Consider the following 27,942-nt stretch of genomic DNA (forward strand, 5'->3'; position numbering starts at 1 on the left):
CTTCTTTCCTCCCTCCCTTCCTTCTTTCCTTCCTTCCCTCCCTCCCTTTCTTTTTTCCTTCCTTCCTTGCTTCCCTCCCTCCCTTCCCCCCCCCCCCTTTCCCTTCCTTCCACCACAAGGAACTCACTACTCTCCCCAAGACAATAAATTCTATTTTGGAATAGATTTAATTGTTAATTTTTTCCCTTGTGTTTATTTGAAATCCACCTCTTTGTAACTTCCATTCATTGGTACTAGTTTTGCCTCCTGGGGCTCAGCAGTACAAATCAAATCTCTCTTCCACACAAGAGCACTTCAAATACTTGAAGACAACTATCACATACCCTTTAAGTCTTCTCTTATCTAGAGTAAATATCTCCAGATACTCACCTGGAGACTAAAACTCATACAACATGATCTCAAGGCCTTGGCATCCCCTTCACCCTTCCCTGGGCACAGTTCAATTTGTCCTAAAATATGACACTCAGAACTGGATATCATGATACTGCTGTGGTCTGCTAACATACTGACCCCCTTGTACTCTTCTTATTAATCCTTTCAGGTCTTTTCCATGTGACCTGCCTTCCAAATCAGGTCTCATTTTTTACAGTTGGTTTTTTTCGCCCAACTCTAGAACTTAACATTTATCCTTATTAAATTTAATATTGTTAACTTGAGCAGGCAGTTCTGGCTTGTCTTCTTGGATCACACTTCCATCCACTTTTATATTGATTACCTCTCTCAGTTTCATGCCACCAACAGATTAGACAAGCTTTCCAAATGTACCTTTAACACATGTAAAACGAGGGTCTTGAACTAGATGGCCTCTAAAATTCTTTCCAATCCTAGAACTATCATTCTAGGTAGAGCCATAAGAAAAGTCTTTATCATTAAACTTTGATCATAACAGAACCTGTTTGATTACTATGGAAGTTGCTCTGGAAATCACTCTGTATGCAACTCTGGGAGCCTAAAATATACAGAACACTAAAGAACTCAAGGGGAATCAAATCCTAATATTGCCTCCAGCGCTCTGGGTAGATCTTCTGCAAGCAATATATAGACATTCAGGAATTATGCAGAAGGAGAAAACATTTATGTCTTGCTTTGCCCTGGGAGAGAGAATGCCCACTTCACTGAGATCATGGATCCCTTGAAGCATGGAAATAAAGTATACCTCAATGCCCCAGAAAAGTCATATATACCTTTTATACTTAAGTGTATAAGCATATATCTCCCAACCACCCTCCCACTTAGCACATAGAATCCTTTAACTAGCACTGGAATACTCATTTTGAGTCTCTTCATTATGCTAATGGGTATAAAAATGACAGATGATGTCTCTTAAGCAGTTGTTGTGACCAAAGAATTATCCCTTTCTTCACTTAGTGCTACTGCTGAGTTTTCTGGGATTGCAGTCAAAAGGTCAAGGACAAATAGCTCAGGAAGGGTGAAAGGAATGGTTCTGTTGTCTAATCACCCTGGAAGAAACGTGTTCACCTTTGATGAATGTGGTGAATAAATCTGAGTTAGGTTCATAAACTTGTAGGCCATGAGTCCTGTGACCCATGTTGGCATAATCTGCCAGAAGCATTTTTTGTAGTTTATGAATTCCTCCAAAAGATTAGTGTTGTTGTTTATTTCTTTAAGCCCTGTTTGATTCCTGGTTATCCTATTTGAGGTTTTCTTGGCAAAGGTACTGGAGTGGTTTGCCATTTCTTTCTCCTGCTTATTTGACATTTGAGGAAATTGAGGTAAACAAGAGTGCGTGACTTACCCAGAGTCATGTAGCTAGTGTATGTGTGTGTCTCCCTCTGGATTAGAACTCAGGGCTTTCTGACTCCAGGTGCAGCACTCTATCTACTTGCACCATTCAGTTGTCTCTTACCAAAGATTAATTTGTACTAAAAATAGGCAAATAACAGAGAAACATGGATAATTTGGTTGTTGTGTTAGTCCCATGTATCTATAAATAGAAGGCCGAGGCAAATCTTTACAAAAATAATAGCTAGCATTTATATACCTCTTTATGGTTTACAAAGTGTTTTGCTTATTTTTTTTGATCCTCACAAACATACAGAGGGGCACCCCCATTTTACAAATGATGAAACTGAGGCTGAGATTGATTAAGTGATTTCTCCAAGGGTCACATAGTTAGTAAATGTCTGAGATGGGATTGAAACTCAGTTTTTTTTTTACTCCAAAGCTAACACTATCCACCATGCCACTCAGAGGCCAACAGAGTAATCGGTTAGTAATTTGGCGGGACTAATTCCTCTTGTTGAATGTGGAATGTATGGTTATACAGTGAAATATTTGGCGCATTTCCTTTAAAAATCTGTTTCAGAGTTTTCTTAGTTATCTTCTTCATCATTTTGGGCTGATCATTTGTTTATGAGTGAGGAGAGATGGTGGTAACTAAAGTTTTTGTACCCAAATTTCTTAATTGAGGCAAAAACTATTATTTCTGATAATGACTCTGCATTTGATCTTTCCTCCCACCAAATAAACTGATACAAGCTGTGATTATTGTAGCAAAGGTATGAAATGGAATTAGGAGAAAGAAGCTTGAGTCATTCTGGGAATTGTACTGCTGTCAAGTTCTCTTTCTAAAATGTTCCTAACCACTCAATATGGAACCTTAACCAAAGGTAACTGTTTGCTGCCCATAGAAGATGTCCTTGATAAGTTGGGCTAGTAACCAGGTATGTCCTGTATTTATTTATAGTCTTTGTAATATCACAGTATCCATTCCAGGTCACCAGACAATTCCTTGCTTCTAAACAATGATTTTCTATAAATGGTTCTTAGATGCTATGCATGTTTTTTGGCCAATATAACATGATGACCACCTCCTGGAATAATAAGAGTTTTTCCCTCCCATACAAGGAATCCTCTATGGGCAGATAAATTCTGGGCTTGTTGATGGCATGAATTTCTCAGGCAGTTTTCTCAGTTGGATACCTAGCCACAGCCTGTTTAAGACACAGCTCAAATTTAGGATCCTGTACAATGAAATATGACATTTGGTCAGTCTGAAGAATGATGTAGAGAGGTCTCATGACAGTGGTACTTCCAAGGCAGTGGGGAGACCTGAAACCATAGACTATTCAAGGCATTGGCTTTTAAATAATTTACTTATTTATTTATATTTAAAAAGGCATTAGCTTTTGATATTCTTTTCCCATGCTTGAAGCTTAAGTGCTAAGCAAAAAACTACTGCTCCTTCCTACCAGGTTATATGGTTCAAGGTATGAGTTTATCTTTAGAGAAAAATCCCAAGAGAGGCTCCTGAGCAGTACCAACTATGAAGGCACAGTTGTAGAGAGCCCACCAGCCCTCCAGAGGCCAAGAACCATGGGATTTAGTTCATTCAACTGATACTCCTGCCTTGGGGTATCCTGCCTTTACTGGTGGGTGAGGAACCTGTGAAAACTCAAATGGCTCTCTCTATCCACTGGGCCCTGGCCCATTCCATCTAATATTTCATACTCAACTACCTTGCTGCTATGTGTGTACCCTTCTTTGGATTCTCCCTTTTATTTCTTGTTTTGGAAAACTTAATTAAATCAATATTAACTTTTCTTCTGGAAAGTTTGTGTCAATAGACTGCCATGTCTTCCTTCCCCTCCATGGCTCCATTCATCATATCTTCTCAAACTCAAACACTCTTCCCTGGCCACTTTCTTTTATATATGTAGTTCTGTGTGATTAGAATGTAAGCATTAAGGCCAGGACAGTCATTCTTTTGTTTCAGTATCCCCAGTGCTTAGATAGATAGAGTAGATAAAGCACTGGCCCTGGAGTCAGGAAGAATCATCTCCCTGAGTTCAAATCTGGCCTTAGACACTTACTAGTTGTGTGATTCTGGGAAAGTCCCTAAAGGCTATTTACCTTAGTTTCCTCATCTGTAAAGTAAGCTGGAGAAGAAAATGGCAAACCTCTTTTTAACTTTAACTTTGCCAAGAATATCCAAATGGGGTCACCAAGAGTTGAATGGGTCTGAAACTACTGAACAATAACAAAAAATGTTTAATAAATACCTTTCATTAATCAATCAATCAATTAATTAATTCACTGTGGAACTTCTTGACTCCTAGGATCATAGCTTCAGTGTAAATATGCAAACAGCTCCTTTCTGTGGATGACACTGTTCACTAGTAGTAACTAGTGTCTCATTCTCTATGACTAAGCATAATTTCTGCACAGCAAGGTGACATTCTGGAAAAACTTCCTCATGCTGGTGTGTTCAGTACCATGGCTGTGCCTCTTTCTAAGAGGCACCAAAGTGGTGAAGTAAAGGGTTGTTTTTTGCAAAATAAAAATATGCTAAGAATTGAGTTGTCCCTAGAAAGCCTGAAGCTCCCATTTTGGTTTTGGAGAAGGGATCTGTTTACTCTCATGGGAAGGCTGAACAGACACATCATTGATAGCTTTGAAGGTGAGATTGGGAGTTTTGATTTTGCATTTCTGGTTTATTTATTTTCCCCCCATTTAGATGCCTGATATATCAAAATAATGTGGGACTTCCTGAAATCTTCTTGAATCAAGACATAGTACTACACCAAGAATTCTAGAGAGCAAGGTCTCTGTGAAGTACTGAGCAACTCCAAGGACTGCAGGAACTCTCAACTTAATCTAAAATTCAGATTCTTGAGTCATTAAGTACAATTTTGGGAGAATTCATCTCTCTCTATGATATCCCTAATTGGTGTATGCCTACTGAGGAGGTGAGCTTAATAAGTTTTCAGTTTCTCCCTGATCATAGGATTCTAATATCTAGATCAGTGATTCCCAAAGTGGGTGCCACTGCCCCCTGGTGGGTGCTGCAGTGATCCAGGGGAGTGGTGATAGCCACAGGTGCATTTATCTTTCCTACTAATTGCTATTAAAATAAAAAAAAATTAATTTCCAGGGGGCTAAGTAATATTTTTTCTGGAAGGGGGATGGTAGGCCAAAAAAGTTTGGGAACCACTGATCTAGATGAAGAACTCAGGTTATGCCTGGTTAAGAGTGACCATTCACCCCAGTGGGAGGCTCTAGGATATCTTCCAAACATATTTGGTTGAGACTAGTTTCTGTTTACAGGACAAGATGGGATTCACAATCTCAAAATCAATCATTCCAATTTTAGAAGTGGTTTTGGGTAAGGAGCATTCCTAGAATTTTCAGAACAGAGGAATGAGGAAAGAGGTTTGAAAATTACTGAGTCCTATCAAACAGAGTATTATTTAGAAATAAAAAATAATATAGTATTAGGAATTAATCTTCTCCACATCAAGACATGTACTATATCAAGAATCCTAGAGAGCAAGGTAGCTATGAAATACAGGGAAATTCCAATGACTGCAGAAATTCTAAACTTAAGATGATTGTAGATTTAGAGATGAAAGGGTCTTTCGAGGTCATCTAGTTCTACTCCATTTAACAGATGAAGAAACCGAGACTCAGAAGGTTAAGTGACTAGTCCAAGGTCACAGGGTGGTAAATGGTAGAGCTGGAGTCAAACCCAGGTCATCTGAGTCCAAATAGAATTTTCTTCCCTTCATGTTACCCTCTTCATTTCTCCCTCCATTAGTAGTGATTATGTAAGTGTCTGTAGTAACACCATAAATTCTAGATAAACTCTGATACAACCCAACATGCGTTAATTGAGTGATTGCTATGGGCAAGGCACATATATGAGGGAGGCAGTGTATTATAATGAATATCAGCTTTGGCATCAGGAAATTGTGGGTTCAAATCCTGCCTCTATGAACAAGTTACTTAACTTTTGATTCCGTGACAACTCTCTAAGATTAGGAGCCACTGATTCAAGGAGAGTTTTCACATCAAGGGGTTCCCTGACACTGATGATCTCATAGGTGTAGGCTAAAGAATGTACAAGAGACCATGCTATGTGCTAGGGATATTAAAAAAAGAAAACTAGGAAGATAAAGAAATTAAATTAATAAATTAAAAATAAATTAAAGATAAAATATGCAAACAGAGGAGAAAGGGCAGAGCAAAAGCTTTCCTTAGGATACGACATATGAGCTGAACTTTAAAGGAATTTAGTAATTCAAAGAAATAAAGATAGAAGGATCATAGAATTAGAGCTGGAAAGGACCTTAGAGATCATCTGTTCCAATTCCCTCATTTTATGGATGAGGAAACTGAGGCCAAAAAAGGTTTATTGACTTCACTCAGGTAGCAAGAGGCAGAGGCATGATTTGAACCACAAACCCACTGATTCTAAATCTAGCTTTCTTTCCAATGAGTCTTGCTGCATACTAAGTGGGCATTCCAGGAACTAGATACATACAGTGCATAAGTATGGAGGTGAACCATAGTATTAAGTTCTGGGAATGGGGGGAGGGAGAGAACAGCTAAGTGGCTCAGTGAACTGAAAGCCGGGCCCAGAGATAGGAAGTCCTGGGTTTAAATCTGGTCTTAGGTATTTCCAAGTTGTGTGACCCTGGGCAAGTCATTTAACCCTTATTGTCTAGCCCTTATGCTCTTCTGCCTTGGAACCAATACACAGTATTGATTCCAAGATGGAAGGTAAGAGTTTAAAATAAATAGATAAATGAAAATAATTTACTTGGGGCCCTTTGAGTCCTTTTTCAAATACTGAAGTGGACATTCTGAGACCAGGTGGTATAGTGGAAAGAATGCTGACCTTGGAGTCATAGGACTTGGGTTCAAATTCCTGGGAAAGTTTGTTCTCTTCCCTGGAACCCTTGGGGCTTTCCTATCCTGTGAGTAACTAAGAACACTGATATCTAGTTTGCTAAGTTGGTTCTGGGTCTCTTCTTCTAATGGATTTTTAAAGGTATTCTTTTTCAAGGTGGCCCTCTTTTTTGCAGAAATCAGATTTCTGCAGTCTTGAATCTGTAAGCTGAGAATCACCGTGACTCTGAATGAGCAGGAACTGGTTTGTCTGAATTGGTCTGTGAAGTACACATTTCCCATATTCTGTTGACTCCATTGGCAAGCCTTTTCTGCCTGCAGGTTACGGGCAGCATTGATATTAGAATTTCTCCCCTTAATTTATGTGACATATGGCAATTCAGTCTCCTGGGCTAAGACCCTGCCTTGTGACTATAAATGTCAGATTTGGTTCAGTCAGGACATGCCTTTGGAGGGTTTCATTGTGAATTTCACATATAAGGCAACCCTATAACATGCACCCCAAGATAGTCCCCAAATGGCATAGTTAAGACAGATGGTATACTTCATCAATATAAACAGCAAAACCTTTACCAGGCTGTTGGTTATATTTGTGAAATTTACATTTCTGAACTACTTGTGGTATTGGGGAACAGTGCTTTTAATAATAACACAATAAATCAAATAGCTTTAGATGAAGAAGAAACAGTGAGGTTATGATGACATATGCTTAGGCATCATCAGCCTGTCAGTAGCATACCAGGTTTTTTATTGGGCTAGTTATATTTGCTTCATGATAGGAGGATAGTAAATCTTTAAAAAAAAATTCTTATCTTCTGTCTTAGCATCAATACTGGCTCCAAGGCAGAAGAGGAGTAAGGGCTTGGTAATGGGGGTTAAATGACTTACCTGGGGTCACACAGCTAGGAAGTGTCTGAGGTCAGATTTGAACCCAGTTCTTCCCATTTCTAGGCCTGGCTCTCAATTCACTGAGGCCCTTCCCACTCCTAGCCCTTTAAACTCTTACTTTGTGTCTTAGTAACAATTCTTCCCCCCACCCCCAACCTTTACCTTCTGCTTTGGAATTAGTACTCTGTATTGGTTCTATGGCAGAAGAGTGGTAAGGGTGGGCAATGGGGGTTAAGTGACTTGCCCAGGGTCACATAGCTAGGAAGTGTCTGAGGCCAGATTTGAACCCAGGACCTCCCATCTTAGTAACAATTTTTAAGACAAAAGGGCAAGGGCTAGGCAAATGGGGTTAAGTGTGACTTGTTCAGAGTCATAAAGTCAGGAAATGTCTGAGGCTAGCTTTGGATCCAGATCTTCCTGATTCCAGGTCTGGCTTTCTATCTGTTGTGCCACCTCAATGCCCCAATAGTAAGTCTTCATAAGAATCCTATGGAGCTGGATGACTGGCATCAAATTTCTTCAATGTGTCTATTGGGTGTGATTGTGATAGAGACAAAAAAATTGTTGGCCAGTCTTCAAGAGAAAGACATCTCCAAAGCTTTACCAACTTGGTAGAACCTTCAAGGATTTGCTCTTCCCTTTATCTCTCTCTCTCCTTCCTTCCTTCCTTTCTTCCTTCCTTCCTTCCTTCCTTCCTTCCTTCCTTCCTTCCTTCCTTCCTTCCTTCCTTCCTTATTTCTCTTATATCTTTATATAATTAATACTCTGTATTGATTCTAAGGCAGAACAGTGGTAAGAGCAGTGGGGATTAAATGCCTTGCCTAGGCAATGGGGATTAAGTGCCTTGCCCAGATTTACACAGCTAGGCAGTGTCTGAAGTCAAATTTTAACCCAGGACATCCTGTCTCTCGATCCACTGAGCCACCTAGCTGCCCCCACCTACTATAAATCTCAAGGTTCACCTCCCCAGCATGAAGCTTGGGAAGTCCTGGAACTAAGGTGCTAAGGGAACAGAAGGTAATGAAATACCAACATTATGCCACAGTGCTTCCTGGTGGCCATCCATGGCAGGGGGTGAGTGGTAGTGTGGTAGTGGGTTTGGGGAGAACCCTTATTTCTCTTCCATCTTTTCCCTCTCATACCAGTTGTATGTCTGCCTCCCAAATCTATGAACCAGTCAAGTTTTGCAAAGGAAATCGGAAGCTTTGGACCTGGTGGAATTAAAAGTCACTGAAATCCAAGGAAGCGACTTCTGAAGAGAGCATTAGAGGGGGTTTCATGTAAATTACCGTTAACAACTGCCTGGCATATCCAGCTGCACAGAGCCTTCTTGGCATATCAGCATTCACACTATCAAAGAACAAGGAGGAATTAATATCCCTGAGGTGGTCCAGAGCCGACTGATACCAGCAGAAAATTACAGGACAGGATGAGGAACATTACAAAATGAATGGGAGGGGACAAGAGATTTCCATGGCTAATCCTGTTAACGAGACAATTTCTTATCAAACTCATTATGCCTCTGAAAGAGAGAACCAGAGTAGGGAGAAGAGAGGCAAGGGGGAGAAGGGGGATGGGAGGGGGAGAGGCATGAGCTGGGAAGAGGGGGAGGAGAGAGAGGGAAGGCAGTTTCTCTTACTCTGTCTTTAGATTGCTTTATTAAATGCAGAAATGATGACTTGGTGATTCAGGGAAATGTGGCAGTAAAGTCCAGGTCTCAGCCAAAGGAAGATGGCCCAGGATGGGCTTAATATTTGGAGGAATGTGACTCCCTTTCAGCTTCCCTAATTCTTTATCTATTTTAATCTGTGAGGAGGATCTGAAACCGTGATTTCATCAGTTAAGGAGTTCCTCTAACCTAGGCAAATGGGTACCTACTTTGTAATCAGAGTTGGGGCTGGAGAGGGGGAGGGATTGAAAGACTAAGTGACTTATCCAGGGTTATAGGTGCAGGTCAGAGATAGGACTGGAACCCAGGTCTCATTGGACTCCTAGGTCTATTTTCTATTCCATATACTCTCATTAAACCACAGATTGGAAGAATTGCTTTTCCTGGAAGACTTCCCAGACTCTTCATTCTTGGCATGGGGCATTTATTTGTCCTCTTACCCAAAACAGGGTCCTGAAATAAAGAAGGAAGCCAAGGACATCTTTTCACTTCTATCCCTCATTCCATTTTTCAGGCTGGTGAAGGTCTCTGACTAAAAGGAAATATCTAACATCTGTAGAGAGCTTGAACAAAGCTCCAAAAGGAGATTGTATGATGGAAAAAAAAAACACAACAACATTGGACCTTCAAGATTCTTTTCTTGTAAGAAGAGATGAAATTCTATTTCTATAACCATATTGCCATGAAACAACAACAACAAAAAAAACATACTCTGAGATGCTTTCAAAACTAGAAGAGATTTTAACCTGCCTCACTTTACAAATTAGAACAACAAAATACAAGAAGAAAAAAAAAAGAGACTTGATTCTGACTCCCAGTTCTACCACTAACTTCCTGTGTGACCTTGAACAAATTCATCACATGTATACTTAGTGCTAAGTATCACAGATGAGGCCACACAGTGCAGTGGAAAGGATGTAGGGTTCAAAGCTTTGCACTGCCACTTCCTACCCATATGCCCATGGGCAATTTCCTTCACCTCTTTGGACCTGTTTCCTCATCTATAAAATGAAAGAATTAGGTTAGATGGCCTCTAAGGTCCCTTCTAGCTGTCCATATATGGTCTAATGATAGCTCATGGGTTAACTGATTGTAAAGAGATCTAAGACATGGTTCCTTCCTTTAAGAACCTTAGAGCCTAGTCAGGAAGACAGAGGATCATAGGATAATAGATTTAATCTAGGAATGGAGGTCACTGAGCCCAGTCCTCCCAGTTAGAGAAAAAGAAAGTGAGTCCCAGGGAGGCTAAGTTACTTGTTCAGGCTTCAACATCACGCTCCTATCCAGGTATCCACCTTCTCTCCTTTCCAATTCCCTTTATAGTGTTGTCTGCCCCCATTAGATTATAAGCTCCTTCTGAGACAGCAGGGACTGTCTTTCTTGCTGCTTGTATTTAAATTCCCAGAGCTTAGCATAGTGCCTGGCACAAATAAAGGACTTAATAAATGCTTGTTGCCTCAATGACTGCCATAGCATAGATCCCTTTCCTCTGGGTTAATTTAGCTTGGCAGAAACCTTCAGTGACCAAACGAAGCTAATGGGACTCTGGTGTCTGACAAAACTGCCCCTTCGATCTGTTCCTCACTTGACAAAGAGACTGAGGAAGGCTAGAGTGTTCAAAAGCTGATCATGTATGGGGGCAGCTGGGTAGCTCAGTGGATTGAGAGTCAGGCCTAGAGATGGGAGGTCCTAGGTTTAAGTCCGGCCTCAGACACTTCCCAGCTGTGTGACCCTGGACAAGTCACTTAACTCCCATTGCCTAGCCCTTACCACTCTTCTGCCTTGGAACCAATATATAGTATTGATTCTAAGGCAGTAGGAAAGGGTTAAAAAAAAAGACCAGAGTTCAAATCCAGCCTTATACTTATTAGCTGTATGATCCTGGGCAAATCACTTAACCCTGTTTGCCTCAATTTCTTTGTCTGGAAAATGAGATGGAGAAAGAAATGACAAACCGCTCTAGTATCTTTATGGAGAAAATCCCAAACAGGTCACAAGGAGTTGTACACAAATATAAACAACTAAATAAACAATATCCTTAAACTCTTTGAGGAATGACATTTTTTTCTTTCTTTCCACCTCCAGAGTCCAGCTGTGCTTTTCTTCTGGGAACTCTTGCTGTTAATGAACTTTTCCACTAATTTCGTGAAAACAATAGGCTTTCCTGCCACCTTCCCATTTCTAAACACACACACAGACACAGACACACAGACACAGACACACACACACACACACACACACACACACACACACACACACACACACCATCTCCCTCCCCCCAAATGAACAAAAACTCCCTTCCTTCATGGAAGGTCAACATCTTGATGCCCATCCTGAAAGCTCAAAGAACTTGGCTTTCACCAGGAGTACAATGAACAGAAACCAGTCTAGATACCCCTATCCTCCTCTTTCCCCTTCCCTTGGAGTCTCCTCCTCCAGAACTCTGGATCTTTTCTGGTTCCATTTATGGGAATAATAGGTGAAAAGGCCCTATGCCTGAACAAATTAGATTTTTTGGGGGGAGGGAGGGGAGTTCTTCCCATCTAAGCAGTCCTAACTTTTTGCTTTAGAAGAAAGAGTCAAATGCTTAGGGCAGAGCCAAGCCGGAGCTCGGGAAGTGTTCAATTAGGCTGTCATTTCTTCTGGAGGAAGGCAGGCCACATTATTGGACAGTTTCACAGGATCACAGAAATTTAGGCCTGGAAGGAGCATCCATTGTCTCATTTGGTCCTCACAATAACCCATCCAGGCTGGGCTGGCAGCTCTTATTATCACTGTTTTGTGGATGAGGAAGCTAAGAGTTAAGAGGCTATGACCTCAGCAAGGTAATGCTGCCACAGAATGTCTGAACCAAGATGATCAATTTAAGTGATAATAATAGTGAGGACACATGTTCTTTAAAAAAAAAAAATCTTTACCTTCTGTCTTAAAATCAATACTAAGTATATGATTCCAGGGCAGAAGAGCAGTAAGGGCTAGGCAATGGGGGTTTAGTGACTTGCCCAGGGTCACACAGTCAGGAACTGTCTGAGGGCAAATTTGAACCCAGGACCTCCCATCTCTAGGCCTGGCTCTCAATCCACTGAGCCACCTAGCTGCCTCTGGAATCTGTGTTAAGAGAGGTATTGTAGCATACTGTCATGGATAGAGAGCCCACCTCAGAGTCTGGGAGACTTGGATCTGGGACCTACCTCTGACACAAATTGACTGTGTGACCCTGAGCAAAGTACTTACCCCTTTAGTGCCCCAGGCATCTCTCAAAGGTAAGTTGCAAAGAAAATATTATTCATCATTGCAGGTGGGTGATTTTTTTACTCCCCTCTCCCCCACTACACTACACTACACTAGTAATATCAAACTCAAAATTCAAGGGGGAAGGAGAGTAATCTGCACGTAAAGATTCCTATTGGCCACACACCTACTTAGTTTTAAAATGTAATGTTACCTATGTTTTATTGTATTTTTATTTATTTTATCAGTGACTTCCCATTTTAATGTGGGTCAGGAGTAATGCCAGCTGCATGGGAATGGGGCTGTGTTTGACACCTCGGCTGTCCCCTAATGCAACCATAGCTCCAATTTAAAAAAACCCAACAAACTCAAATTCTTCTTATAATAAAATTATAACAGCTCATGTTTATATAGTTCTTTCTACTGTTTATACAATGTGTACATGTTTATCTGATACTGTATATACCAGCTATACAAAAGATGAGGAAATTGAGGATTTCTCATTGTCACACTGACAATGGAAGGGAACAAGCATTTATTAAGTGGTTACTGTGTGCTGAGCAAGTGCTTTGCAAATCTTATCTCATTTGTACCTCACAGCAATCTGGGAGGCAGATGCTATTAGTATCCCCATTTTGTGGTTGAGGAAACTGAGGCAGACAGTAGTTAAGTGATTTATCCAGGGTCACACACCTAGGAAGAAGCTGAGGCTGGATTTGAACTCAGATCTTCCAGGCTCTAAGCCCAGCACTCTATCCACTACATTACGTAATTGTGACTAGTGGGAGTCTCCGGTGGTGGAATAGAAATGTTGGAAAATAATCAGAACTCTGGTACTTTTTGTGGGACCTTGAATGTGTCACTTTAATCACTGAAAGCCTTGGTTTCCTCATCTATAAAGTAGGAGATGTATGGCATGATCTCTAAGTTCCCTTCTAGCTTTGACATACCATGGTTCTAATAATAACAATGGCTTCTTTTTTATAGTGGTATTCATAGTTACAAAATGCTTTCATGTACATTATCTCAATAACAACCCTGAAATTCGGTTTAGGATTATAGATTTGCAGATGGAAGGGTCTTTAGGAAGTCATTTGGTCTAACCCCTTATCCCCTTTTACAGATGAGGAAACTGAGAGCTAGGAAGGCTAAATAACTCCCCAAGGTCACACAGGAAATGTGTGGCAGATATAGGATTTGAACACAGGTCCTCTGTAACTGCAGGAATAGCAGAGCAGGAATTATGGTTTCCCCTTTTCAGATAAGTAAATGGAGGCTCAGAGAGTTTGCTCAAAATCATAAAGCTAGAAAGTAGAATAGTAAGCTTCCAGTGTTCTTTTCAGTAGAGATTCCTCGTCTTTCTTTTTGCCTTTTGGAAATTGGATCTGTAGTACCTGCACCTCAGTTGTGAGTCCCCTCTGCTCTGGGCTGAGGACAGCTCCTCTCCATCCCTGCTTTCTCCAAAGTGGCTCCTGCTTGTATGCAGCATGCCTGTACCTCCTGGATGCCAGCCTTCTTGCAGCCTTCTGGGAGAGGGCTCCAGGGCCCAGGCTGTCAGGTTGCATCGGCATTAAATCCCACCCACCATTGCTGCACAGCAAAGCTCTCATCCTGCACACGTGCCCTCCCCTCCCCTCACTGCCCAGCCCCTCCAAGGGCTTTACTTATTATTGTAAAATTAATCTCTACTCCACTGAATAATTAAAGAGGCAAAACAGGGAAATGCTTAATAAAACTTCCCTTCAAAAAAAATCCTAGCTGAGCCTAGACTAAGGGCAGCTGCCTTGGCAAGGTACCAGGGCACACACAGAGTGATAACATAGGAAGGAGGAAGCTCCTAGGGACAGCATCTCTGATCACACTCCAGTCTGCCTGGGGAGGCAAGAGAGCCCTCACTGTGAAGGCAGATTTTCTGCGTTCCCCCTCCTAAGAGATCCGCCAGGCAAGAAAGCTTGGGAACTGTGAAATCTAGCACTAAATACTAGGACATAGATCTGGGAGCAAAATCAAGATCATCCAGTCCAACCAGCTTCCTCCATCAACAAATCAACAATCACAAAAATCATAACAATCACAGCAATCACACAACAATTATTGGGGGCATCAAAGGGTCTCAGTGGATTGAGAGTCAGGCCCAGAGATGGGCGGTTCTGGGTTCAAATCTCATCTTAGACTCACTGTGTGACCCTGGGCAAGTCCCAAGTCCCCCATTGTCTAGCCCTTACCACTCTCCTGCCTTGGAACCAACCTGTAGTATAGATTCTAAGATGGAATGTAAGGGTTAAAAGGGAAAAAAAAAGAATCTTTATATTAATGGATAATATGCTATGACCTGGGGATACTAAGACAATAATGACAATAACAACAACAACAACAACACAGCGACTGCTCTCAAGAAGGTTATATTCTATCAGGGAAGACGACGTGTCCAGATGCAAGAAAATAAATACAAGGTAATTGTATTAAATACAAGGAGAGTCACCAGCAGTTGGGGAGGTCAGGAAAGGGTTCATATAGGTCAGTGGTTCCCAAACTTTTTTGGCCTACCACCCCCTTTCCAGAAAAAAATATTACTTAGCCCCCTGGAAATTAATTAAAAAAATTTTTTAATAGCAATTAATAGGAAAGATCAATGCACCTGTGGCCATCACCACCCTTCCCTGGATCGCTGCAGCTCCCACCAGGGGGCGGTGGCGCCCACTTTGGGAATCACTGATGTAGAAGGTGGTGCTGAAGTTGGAAGGTCTTCTTTGAAGAGAAGTGAAGATGGAGGGCACTTTGGGAATGGGGGATGCGATGGCCACCCATTTCATTCTGGTTAGTAAAAATGCACAGACATGATGAACGGGAGAGGAAGTCTTATCTGTGACAATCAGCAAAGTCCCTTTGGCTGAATTATGCAGTGCAGGATCCAGAACAATGTGTAATGAGGTTGGAAAGGTAGGTAAAGACCAGGTTGTAAGGGGGCTTAAAAAGCCAAACAGAGGAGTTTATCATTCATTGTAGAGGATATATATGTGCTTCATTTAATAGATGACAGAATAAGTCCTTAGTGGTTTACCCAGAGTCACGTCCTTAGGAAGTGGCAGAGATCAGGATAAATAGGAAGGGATTAATAGTGAGAAGGCACTAGAATTAAGAGGGTTTAGAGAAGGCTTCCTGTAGAAGGTGGGATTTTAGATGGCACATAAAGAAAATCAGGGAGGTCAGCAGTTGGAGCAGAGAAGGATGGAAAGTGTTCTAGGTCTGGGGGCAGCCGGAGAAAATGCCCAAAGCTGAGAAATGGAGAGTCTTGTCTGTGGAACAGCAAGGAGGCCAGTGTCACTAGATGGAAGATTTCAAGTTGGGGACCAAGGTGTAATGAGATTCAAGACGTGGTGGTGTGGCTAGGTTAGGAAGGGCTTTGAATGCCAAGCAGAAGATCTTGTATTTACGCCTAGAGGCAGTAGGGAGCCTGGTGTTTACTGAATAGAGGGGTGACATGGTCGGATCTATACTTTGGGAAAATCACCTTCGTGGCTGAATGGAGGAAGGATGGGCATGGGGCGGGGGACTTAAGGCAGGAGGACTCACCGGCATCTATTGTAATAATCAAGATGTGGGAAGATGTAGACCTGCATCAGTGTCAGAGGAAAGAAGGATATATTCTAGAGATGTTGTAAAGGTGAAATGGACTGGTATTAGCAATAATTTGAACACGAGGGGTGAGAGATAGTGAGAAATCCAGCTTGACTCCAAGGCTGTGAGCCTGAGGGACAGGGAGGCTGATGCTGCACTGCACAGTAATAGGGACCAGAGGAGGGAAGGGGGCTTTGGGGGGGAAAGATAATGAATTGAGTTTAAGACGTCTGCTAGATATGCAGCTCAAGATGTCTTAAAGGAGGTGTAAGATTGGAGGTCAGCAGAGATATTGGGGGCAGAAAAGGTAGATTTGAGAATCATCAGCATAGAGATGGCTGACATTCTAAATTAAATTAAATCCATAGTTGCTGATGAGATCAGCAACTGAAAAAAATAGTATAGAGGGAAAAGAGAAAAGGGCCTAGAACAGAACTCTGAGGGCTACTCCGTGAACTGATGCAAAGTGAAGTGAGCAGAACCAGAACAAGTGTGCAGACTGAGATATATTCATACATACAACCCAAATTTCTCTCAACTGCAAGTCAGGTATGCTTTCCACTCCACAGCTATGCCCCTCTAACACAGACTCTTGTCTTCAAAGAACTTGTTAGTGCCATGGGAGGGGGGAAGGGAGATGAACCATGCATGCAAATAGATATAATAGGTTAGAATATGTTAAGGATATAAGAGAAGGTCCAAAAAGATGTACAAGAGAAATTTGAGGAGGGAGAGGTCATTTATAGCTAAGCAATTCTTCCAGACAGTAGGTGGCACAGTAGAAAGAGAGCTGGACTTGGAGTCAGGAAGACCTGAATTCAAATGCAGTCTCAGACTACTAGCACTACTCACACACTAGCTGTATGACCTTGGATAAGTCACTTAACCTTATTGGCCTGTTTCCTCATCTGTAAAATGAACTAGAGAAGGAAATGGCAAATCACTCTAGTTTCTCTGCCAAGAAAATCCCAAATGGGGTCACAAAGTCGACATGACTGAAAAATGATCCGACTGAACAGAATCCTTCCAGAAGGGTATATAAGTCTTGATGATACTCAATAAGGACAAGACGTGAAGTAGGACAAAGAAGAGAGCTCTCCACCTTTCCAAGGTGACCCATTCTACTTTGGGGCAGCTCTAATTACAGAGCTGAAATATATTTCTGTGATGCTTCTACTCATTGATCTTAGTTCTTCCCTTTAGGACAAAACAGAATAAATCTAACCCTTTGTAAATCTAACCCTTTCATACGACAACCCTTTAAATATATGATGGCCAGCTATTGTGTTCCCCCTAAATTTTCTCCTCTTTAGGCTAAATATCCTTTTAACTGATGAATGCACGGATTGATTTAAAGTAATCACCATATCACCCTGATTAGAGATACAGCATAATAGAGCTGAAAGCCAACTTAAACATAATCTACATCAATTCCTCATGTTATAGGTGAGAAAATTGAGGCCTAGAAAGACAAAAGACTTGCCGAAGGTCACATAGGCAGGAAATAGCTGAGCTATTGGGAGTCAAATCCAGGTCTTTAGACACGAAATCCATTTTTCTTTCCACTACATTACACTTCTTTCTCTTAATGTTCTCCAGACTGGCTCTGTCCCTTCAAAAATGTGATACCTGGAGCTGAACACAATATTTTAGACCAGAGTAGATCATACTGTGATTGTAATATTTTTCTGTGTGGGTACTAAGCTTTCACAGCAAGTATTGGGATTTCATTTAGTGCAACCCCCCTGACTGGACAGGGCCAATACTCATTGATTCATTCATCAACTATTTATTTAAAAAATCTATGATTTTCTTTTCTTTTTGTTTTTTTTTTTAAAGAATATTTTATTTCTTCCAATTACATATAAAAACAGTTTTTAACATTCATTAAAAAAATACACAACCTTTACCTTCTGCTTTGGAATTAGTACTCTGTATTGGTTCTAAGGCAGAAGAGTGGTAAAGGCTGGGCAATGGGGATTAAGTGACTTGCCCAGGGTCATACTAGGAAGTGTCTGAGGGCAGATTTGAACCCAGGACCTCCTGTCTCTGGACCTGGCTCTAAATCCACTGAGCCACCCAGCTGCCTCTTAACATTCATTTAAAAAAACCTTTGAGTTCCAAATTCTCTCCCTCTGTCTCTCTCCTTCCCCCCCTCATTGAGAAAGCAAGCAATTTGATACAGAGCACCTATAATTTTCAATGTACCGTGTTAGACACTGAAAGTGATATAAAAAGAGTTAAGTCATAGTTCTTGCAAGAACTATATAGAATGATATTGGGTGTAGGAGAAATATCAAGTGCTATCTGAGGTCTCATTTGGAATTGGAAAGAAAGTTGAGTAAAGACGAGATGCATGGGGCAGCTAGGTGGCTCAGTGGATAGAGAGCCAGGCCCAGAGATCCTGGGAGGTCCTGGATTCAAATCTGGCCTCAGACACATCCTAGCTGTATGACACTGAGCAAGTCACTTAACCCCCATTGCCTAGCCCTTTCTCCTCTTCTCCCTTAGAATCAAGTATCGATTCTAAAACAGAAGGTAAGGATTAAAAAAAACACCATAAATTCAGTAGCTGATTCACCAGCCCCCTCTCCAGATGGAGGCAGAGTGTCTGCTGCTGAACCATGGTCTCTGAATGGAGTCGGATTGGAGCTAACTCAGTAACAATTTGCTACCTCATTTTTATGTTTGTTTCTTGCCTGAAGCAGAGAAGATGGGGGGGGGGCTCCAAGAAAGGGCCCCAAAGATAGAAGGGACCAAACCAAAGGGAAAAGGAACAAACCAGACAGAGAAGAGCAAGATGGCTGGGGACCGATGACAATGTTACTTATTAGCAGCACCCCTTGCTCCAGAGCCTCTGGCTGCTTCTAAACCCTGTTTACTGAGGTGGAAAAGCCAGAATAAGCTGAGAAGGAGAATCGCAGAACCATCTGTGCTTTTAAAATAATCTACTTGATAACTATTAATGAATATATTTCTTTGAGAAAATCAACAAGACTTTTTCCCCCCAGGCTCACAAAAATGATTCCACAATCAGCTGATTCCCCCTTGGGGACCGTCTTTCAGTAAGATCCATCTCCTCATTCTTTCTTGAGTGAAAAGAATCTTCCATCATCAAAACCTTTACATTTGGTATCCATTTGCACGCAGAGCTGTAAGAGGTGCTGTGTAAATATGGACCAGGCTCCTCCTCTCTGGTGCAGAGAGTCTAAGATACATGAATGCGACCAAGAACAAGACTGAATCATATGGAACCTCAGAACTACTTTACTTTGCATTTCTCTAATTATTAGTGATTTGGAACACTTTTACAAGGTTGTTGATAGCTGAGCTTTACTATTTTTATTTGACCATTTATCTACTGGGGAAATCCCTTTTGCCTCTTTTTTTTTTTTTTTTTTAAACCCTTACTTTCCACCTTAGAATCAATACTGCATATTGGTTCCAAAGCAGAAGGTCAGTAAGGGCTAGGCAATGGGGGTTATGTGACTTACCCAGGGTCACACAGCTTGGAAGTATCTGAGACCAGATTTGAACCCAGGACCTCCCATCTCTAGGCCTGGCTCTCAAAACACCAAGCCATGCAGCTTCTCCCAGGAAGATTGCTTTTGTTTCAATACCTGAGGATGAAGTTCATCTGTGTGAGGTGATTCATCAAGGGATTATAGGCAGCCTTTAATGTCTACTTAGGTATCTTTTTTTAAAAAAACACTAACCTTCTGTTTAAAAATCAATACTGTATATTGATTCTGAGGCAGAAGAGGAAAAAAGGCTAGGCAACAGGAGTTAAGTGACTTGCCCAGGGTCACACAGTTAGGAAATGTTTGAGTCCACATTTGAACCCAGGACCTCCCAGCTCTAGGCCAGGTTCTCTATTTACTGAGTCACCCAGCTGCCCCCGCTTAAGTATCTTAAAACCTTTTCCCCCTAGATTTAACAAATACCAAACAAATTATGCATTTTTGGTTTCATAGTACAATAACAAAAGGGGATTGTACATGAAATTAGATCTATTGTACAGTTTGATTTTCTTTTAAACTATATAATAAATTCTACATATTACTTGCAAAAAAAAGACTGACTTGGAGGAGTGAGTCAGAGGGATATTAAGCCACTAGATTTATCGTGGGCATGAATGGAGACTTTCTTAAATGCCATAACACTGGATTTAGAGTCAGAGGTCCTGGAGTTCTACCATTAACTACCTATGAAAACTCAGGAAAGTCACTCTCTTATCTATGCTTCAATATCTTCATCTGTAAAATGGATGGGTTGGACTAAATGACCTGCAAGGTCTTTTCTAGCTCTAAATCTATAATCCTGTGGGGCCAGCACTGTTCTAAGTTTTAGGGAGACAAAATAAAAAATGAAACTGTCCTTGCTCTTAAGAAGTGTAGACATTCTACCAAAGCTCTGAACCTCTGGGAAGACCGTAGTATTGTGTTATTTAGAATTTCTGGGGCTCCATTTTAGAGGTATTAACCCTCAAGATATGTAGATATATGACAACTTCCTGTGGACATGTGGGGGACTTTGAAACTACATTTTCCATGGTCCAAAGGGTTTCCTGTTTTGGATGACATCTTGGAGGTAAAGCCTGGCTTTAAATTTTGGGAAGTCGGGTTTGACTTCCTCTTTGCTACCTGAGTGCTTGCTCTCTTTTGCTATGCAGACAAGATGAGGGAAGGGAGGGAACGTAATAGCTGAGGCGGCAATTTGAAATTTTTACAGGCACGTGGTTGATTTTATTCTACCAACATGGGCCTAAATAAAATATTAGTTTTCCTCCTAATACCAGCCTTTATCATTTTTAATCGTTACAGTATGGTGTTGTCAACTTTGGGAGGGAACTTGGGATGAACGATGGTCTCTTTAAGACATTAGTTCTTTGGGGGCAGTAAGGTGGCTTAATGGATAGAGAGACAGGTCTAGAGATGGGAGGTCTGGGGTTCAAATTTATCCTCTGATACTTTGTAGCTGGGTGACCCTGGGCAAGTCATTTAACCCCAATTGCCTAGCCTGTATCACTCTTCTGCCTTGGAACTGATATATAGTATCAATCCCAAGATAGAAGGTAAGGGTTATTAAATAAAAAACAAAACACCTTAGCTTTTAGGTGTTTATATCTTTCTGTGCCAATCATTTCCTGTTTATGTAGGGTTGGAACTCCATAACATAGGAAATCACGTATTGTACTGAGTGAGCTCCTTGGAGTGGTCCAGAACGAATTTCAGAACTTCTGTGTTCAAAGGAAACTTAGAAATCATCTAGTCCCAAACATATTATTTTACAGGAAAGAAAACTGAGTCACAGAGACAGGAAGTGACTTGTCTAAGGCCATTTAGCTGGTAAAGTATTAGAACCAAAAATGGAGTTGTCTTCTAGTTAGAACTTAGGTACTTTGGCTCCCACACTGAGGTGCTCTCTCTGTCTCTCTCTCTCTCAATAATTTACAAAACATGAGAGGGGACATATATGATGGGAAAAGTAGATGGACCAACCATGCTGTAAGAATGAGAACCAATATATGGATAGCTCAAGTCTTGTACTGACACCTACATAACATGAAAGGAGCCAGAGGATGGCCTCCAGCACAATAGAGAGTGAGCTTTGCAGTTAGGAAGTCCCGCCTTGGACCCCTACACACTACGTGTCACTGATCAAGTAACTCAAGCTCTCAGGACCACCTTTGGTCCGCATCGCTTTGGCAAGTAGAATGCACACAAAACTGGACTGAAGCCTCTTGTGCTCCCAAGTGGAGAGAAAGATGGCCCTAGAGGCACAGGGTTGGCCTCCTGTTGGTTTATGCCAAAATGTATGCAAGCCAAAGGTCTTGTTTTTCAATCAACAAGGCTTGGGGAGGGGATGGGAGTGGATCAATTCTAAGCCGAGCAGGGCTCCTGTTTGCTTCCAGTCTGGCTTTTCACCACCCCCAGTCCAGTTCTCTTTCCCAGCACCATGGCAGCTGAGGGGAGTTGTTAAGCTTTATGGATTAAAACCATGCTTCCCGTGGAGTACAGCTCCCGGATCAAATGATCTTTAACAGGACACCGGGAGCCCCAGACAAACGAGATAATGAAATCCAAGCCGCATTATGATGAAGCAGCAGGCTGTGGTGATCAAAGCCTTAGCTGTCCTTCCATCAGAAGGGGGGCCGTGTGTGTGTGTGTGTGTGTGTGTGTGTGTGTGTGTGTGTGTGTGTGTGATGAGGGGGAGAGAGAGGGAGGCCAAAGACTGAGGTGTGAGATTCAGCACAAGCTGAGTCTTGGAGGGGAGTCTGAAGTTCAGACTCAAGGTGAGACGAGGCTCCAAGTCTTCGTCCTTACTAGATCTGGTCCCATACAAATGCTTGGCTCTCACGTCCCAGGACAATTCTTTGCTCTTCCCTGCTGACCTGGGGGTGACTTCTAGCTATTCCAGGGCAAGAAGGAAAGAGCGGAAAGGAGGGGAGGAAGAAAAAATGAAGAGATAACTTGATTTTGTTTGGTCATTTCAGTCGGGTTTAACTCTTTATGACCCCATTTGGGGTTTTCTTGGCAATGATACTGGAGTGGTTTGCCATTTCCTTCTCCAGTTCATTTCATAGATAAAGAAACAGAGGCAAACCAGGCTAAGTGACTTGCCTAGAGTCATACAGCTAGTAAGTGTCTGAGGCTGGATTTGATCTCTGATCCTCCTGGCTCTCGGTGCTCTACCTACTGTGACACCATCTAGATAACTAGATGAGAGATGGATGGGGGAGAAAAGCCCAGTGCCCTCCTCTCCTTACTGGGAGTTTAAGTTTCAGTGATACCTTCTGCAGCATCCTCACCTCTTTCTCTTTACATTTATTGTATCTTAATCACCTTCTAAATACTAAGACCCTCCATAAATACACAGTTCCTTATACTTTCAAAAGGGCTCTTCCAGCTCATTATTTCATTTGGTTCTTGTAATAGCTCTGTGAGGCAGTCATTATGATCCCCCACTCCCACTACCATTTTACAGAGGGGGAAACTGAGGTCCAGAGCATTTAAGTAACTTTCCCTACATCATATAGTAATTTAGCACCAGAGCAGGGTCTAGGATTGAGAACTTCCTAGAATGGCGTTTTATCACCACTCTTATAATTGCAATTGTTATTACTCTTTTGTCCATTTTATCATATTTCTCCCCTCCCCTATAACATAGATCCAGTCCTATTCCCTCTGGGAATCCCTCCCCCCCAATTTTTTTTTCTGTACAAATATCAGTAAGGTTTATTTTTAGTTAATTAAGAATATTTTTCCAAGGTTACATGATTCATGTTCTTTCACTTCCTTCTACCTTCCTCCCTCCCGGAGCTGATAACTCAACTGAGTTATACATGTATCATTGTTCAAAACCTATTTCCATATTATTAATATTTGCATTAGGATGATCATTTAGAGTCTACATCCCCAATCATATCCCCATCAACCCATGTGATCAATCCTATGTTTTTCTTCTGTGTTTCTGCTCCCACAGTTCTTTCTCTGGATGTGGATAGTGTTCTTTCTCATAGGTCCCTCAGGATTGTCCTAATCCCTCCCAAATTGATTTGAGCTAGATTTTTAGGCTGTTCTCAGAATCTTGGACCCATCATCCCATCTCCATGCTTGTTGAAAATTTCAGTCTTCTCACTATATTGATTGCATTCTGGTCTCTCCTATGAGAGTCAGTTCCTTTGAAGAGGGCTAGGTCTATTCTCACTGGGTATCCAAATGCTCAGGACACATCTATTCATCCTGTGGGCTTTCCATAAATCATAAAGACTGACTAAAGAAGAGAAAGTCCTAATTCATGGCTGAAGGAGCATTCGATGGCAGCTTGGCCTTAGTATTTAAGTCATAAAACATCTTGGATCCATAAAAACCTGGTGGCCAAGCTTTGTCCCAGGCTCTAGCTCCAAAGATTCATGGGAACTAGGGAAGGGCTTTTAAAAGACTGGTTGTGGATGATACCACCCACAGATCTATATTGCATCCTAGTTGTGGACCAGGGCCCCAGTCTTCTCTTCAGTAGCTCAGACATCAAATTGGCCATATATGTAGCCAGGCAATATCCCCAAGGAAAGAGGCCCTGGTTTCAAAGCTTTCAGAAACAAGGTGCATATACCCTTCTGCCCTAGGAACATGCCAGCTCTAGGATCTAACATCCCCAATATAGTCAACTTCCAATTATCTGTATAGTTTATCCACTTAGGGAATGGCTTCCAGCCAATGTTTAATCCTGGTATGATATCTTTGTTCATCTATCTCCCAGGGTCCTTCCTTGTTTCTTTTCTTCTGTTCCCTTCACCTTCCACCTTGGGTCCCTAAGTACTGAGGAAATTCAAGGCACCAGTAAGTATGGCATGTATACTTTTTTTTGCTGATAATTAAGAAGGTAAACCCTAGAGCTATAGGTAAGAAGTTTTGCACCTGAGACAAATACCACAAACAGCACCTGAGGCCATCATCAGGATGCTTGGAAAGGGGGATGGACAGCCAGCTCATCATCTGGAGGGTTCCTATTTTTAATGAACTATTCCTGCTAAATAAGTGCTATTTGTTTCTACACTGCTAACAGACTCAGGAAGTTCAGAGAATCTTGTGTTTCTTTCATATGGCCTTAGTTATAATTCTGCTAAGTGGCTTACTTAGAATAGGTAGTTATAACAAATTTATGGAAAGACTGGATGAGTGTAATTAAAAAACAGTGATGGATTGCCTGTTTCCTACCTATGTCGCTTACTAATTGACAATTGGCCACTCCACTTTCCATGGGGATTACATCCTACTCATGGATATTCTCAGACACTGGACAATAAAATTTGGAGCTATAAAGTCTTTGGAGGTCATCTATCTAATCCAGGGGTTTTTGACTTTGCTTGTGTCACAGACCCCTTGGGCAGTATGGGGAGGCCTATGGACCCTTCTCAGTAATGTTAAATGCATAAAATACCTAGGATTACAAAGAAAATCAGTTATATTAAATAAAATCAGTTATAAAAGTATTTTTTAAAAAGTTCATGGACCCCATGTAAAGGATCCCTTACCTAGTCCAATAACCCTTTTTTTACAGATGAGGAAAGTGAGGTCTAGACAAATAAAATAACTTGGATGAGGTTAAGCCACAAGTAAGAGAGCCAAAATTCAAATCCTGGTTTTCTGACTCCAAATCCAACTAGGTAGTACTGTGGATACTGGAGTCAGGAACATATGAGCTCAAATCCAGGCTCAGACACTTGCTAGTTGTGTGACCTTGGGCATTTAACTCTGTTGGCCTCAGTTTCCTCATCCGTAAAATGGGCTGGAGAAGGAAATGGAAAATCATTCCATTTTCTTTGCCAAGAAAACCCCAAATGGAGTCGTGAAGAGCTGGATATGACTGAATAGCAATTCTTTTTATATTACAACTAATGCTGACTCAGATAAATAAAATGGAATAACACCCAAATGGAAACTGCATTGGCCAGGAATTGCACCCAGTCCTCTAGCTTAACCTGTGATTGTCTTTATCTATCACAAAGTTCTTGTAAACTTTGATCTGAGGATGAGTGATTCAAAATAGTCCTGCTTAGAGGCAAAGGGAAAGGAAAAATGACTTTCAGTCTGGACCTATGGTCACACTCAGAGAGGTTCAGTGATGTCTGTGTATGGGCTTTAAAAATGGATTTTAGGAGTATCGAGGCAGCACAGTGGATTGCACCAGGCCCAGAGTTTGGAGGATCTGGGTTCGAATCTGATCTCAGACACTTTTGAGCTGTATGATTCTGTGCAAGTCATTTAATCCCAATTGCCTAGCCCTAGCTGCTCTTCTGTCTTAGAATTAATACTAAGACAGAAGGTAAGGGTTTCTAAATAAGATAAAATGGATTTTAAAGCGGCCTACCAGTTTTCTCTCAGGATTTTTGTTAGCAGCCTAAACTTGTTAGAGTTCTAATAGTCAGACCATCTGGGAGCCTTGGGGACCTAGGGTCCAGAATTGGGACCAGAATCAAGCCTGGTTCTTTCTCTACATTCGGGTTTCTTTCAAGTCCAGCCGGATTTCTCCCAGAAAGCCAAGCCTGTCTCAATTGTTCTGTATTATTCTCTGTTCCTACCTCTAACTTGAATGGCTCCCCAGAGCTTTCAGCACCCCAGGATTTGAGGGAGGGGCTTACAACATCTGGGAGTTGGAGCAATAACATCTTTTCTTTTCTTCTGCCTCTTGATGTCAATTATTCTTACCCCACGGCAGAAAAATCAAAGGAAGATCCAAAATCCTTCTAGTTTTGAATGAAAATTCCTTCCTCATCAATCCTTACACTTGAGGTGCAAAAGGGTGAAAGCTGGGGAAGATTGTTGGATCTGGAGATACAGCATGGAAGTACAGTCACAGGGCCGGCCTTGGACCATGATCTTATGTGACCAAGGGCAAGACATTTAACCTCTTAAGCCTTAGTTTCATCATCTGTAAAAATAAGGCTCTTCTACTGATAAATATGGTCTTTTCCAAATCTATGACTGAATGACCCTTTTTTTGAGCTGTGAGAAGGAAGGCGTATTTTTTCCCTTCTCCCCTTTTCCAGGGACACCAGAGGTACAAAACCACTGGCTTCTATCACTTCCTGTCTGCCTTTTGGAAGCTTCTTGAGAGCACAGACTAGTTTTTCTATTCCTCCCATCCCCATTCTTTTTTGCCCTAAGCACTCTGCATAATGCCTTGCACATAAGAGGTGTGAGGTGGCAGTTAGGTGGTGTCATAGACATGGATAGAGTCCTGACCAGGAGTCAGAAGACTTGAATTCAAATCCTGCATTGGACATTTATACTTCAGTCAAACTGAGTAATTCTATAAGATATCAAGATGATAGGATTTAAAGCTTAGAAGAAATATAGAGATCATTTAACCTAACTTCATTATTTTATTTGAAAAATGATTGTTGCCTTTTGTTTTTGATAACCATAGTTATTTCCTGATATACTGTTCCCCCAATATTAAACCCTTACTTGTAACAAAGAAAAAGTTATGGAAAGTCAATAAAAATTATTGCATCTGACAGTGTATGTAGCAGCATTACACATTCATGGTACCTCGTCTCTCTAATGAGAGGAAGGAGATGTGCTTTATTATCTGTTTCTAAGACTGTGCTTTGCAAATGTAATTCATCTGTCAACTCCCTTATCTTACACACGGAGGTACAAATGGAGTTTAATTACTTGCCCGACATCATACAGATGGTGCATAGCAGAACTGGAGTTAACGTCTGGGTCTTCTGACTCGAATTCAGAACTCTTTTCACAATATCATGATGCCTTTGTATACATTGTTAGCGCTCACTCTTCTGCTTTTGCTCACATTGTTGCTTGGAATGTTCTCCTTCTCCCTCTTGGCTAGTTGAACATTTAACCATTCTTCTTTTTTTAACCTTAACCATGTGTCTTAGAATTGATCCTAAGTATTGGTTCCAAGGTAGAAGAGCAGTAAGGACTAGGCAACTGGATTTAAGTGACTTGCTCAGGGTCACACAGCTAGAAAATGTCTGAGGCCAAATCTGAACCCAGGTTCTCCCAACTCCAGGCCTGGCTCTCTATCCATTGTGCCACTTAGCTATCTTACTTATATATTTCTTTAAGCTCAACTCAAGTACTAGTCCTTCCTGTAAGTCTCCCCTGACAACCTTGGTTGGTAAGGACTTTCCCCCTAAGATTTCACATAGTTTTATACCTTTCTATGGCACCTTGTATGTAAATTTGTGTTTTATAGATTTCTGTGTTTGTGTCTAGATTACAACCTCATGAAAGGGGGTTAGCTAGATGTTGCATTTTTCTCCAAGCACATCACAAGTAAGTAATTAATAAATGCATGTAGGGGCAGCTGGGTGTCTTAGTGGATTGAGAGCCAGGTCCAGAGATGGGAGA

The 27,942-nt window shown here is 41.4% G+C and overlaps 1 protein-coding gene across 1 annotated transcript in view; it reads right to left on the reverse strand.

Moving 5' to 3' along the window:
- The window catches only part of DSCAML1 (DS cell adhesion molecule like 1), a 542,818-nt gene that overhangs the window by 175,657 nt on the left and 339,219 nt on the right, over positions 1-27,942 (reverse strand). The gene's annotated exons all lie outside the window — the stretch shown is intronic.

This window comes from Gracilinanus agilis, chromosome 3 (genome assembly GCF_016433145.1).
Source record: "Gracilinanus agilis isolate LMUSP501 chromosome 3, AgileGrace, whole genome shotgun sequence".
Classification (NCBI taxonomy): Eukaryota; Metazoa; Chordata; class Mammalia; order Didelphimorphia; family Didelphidae; genus Gracilinanus; species Gracilinanus agilis.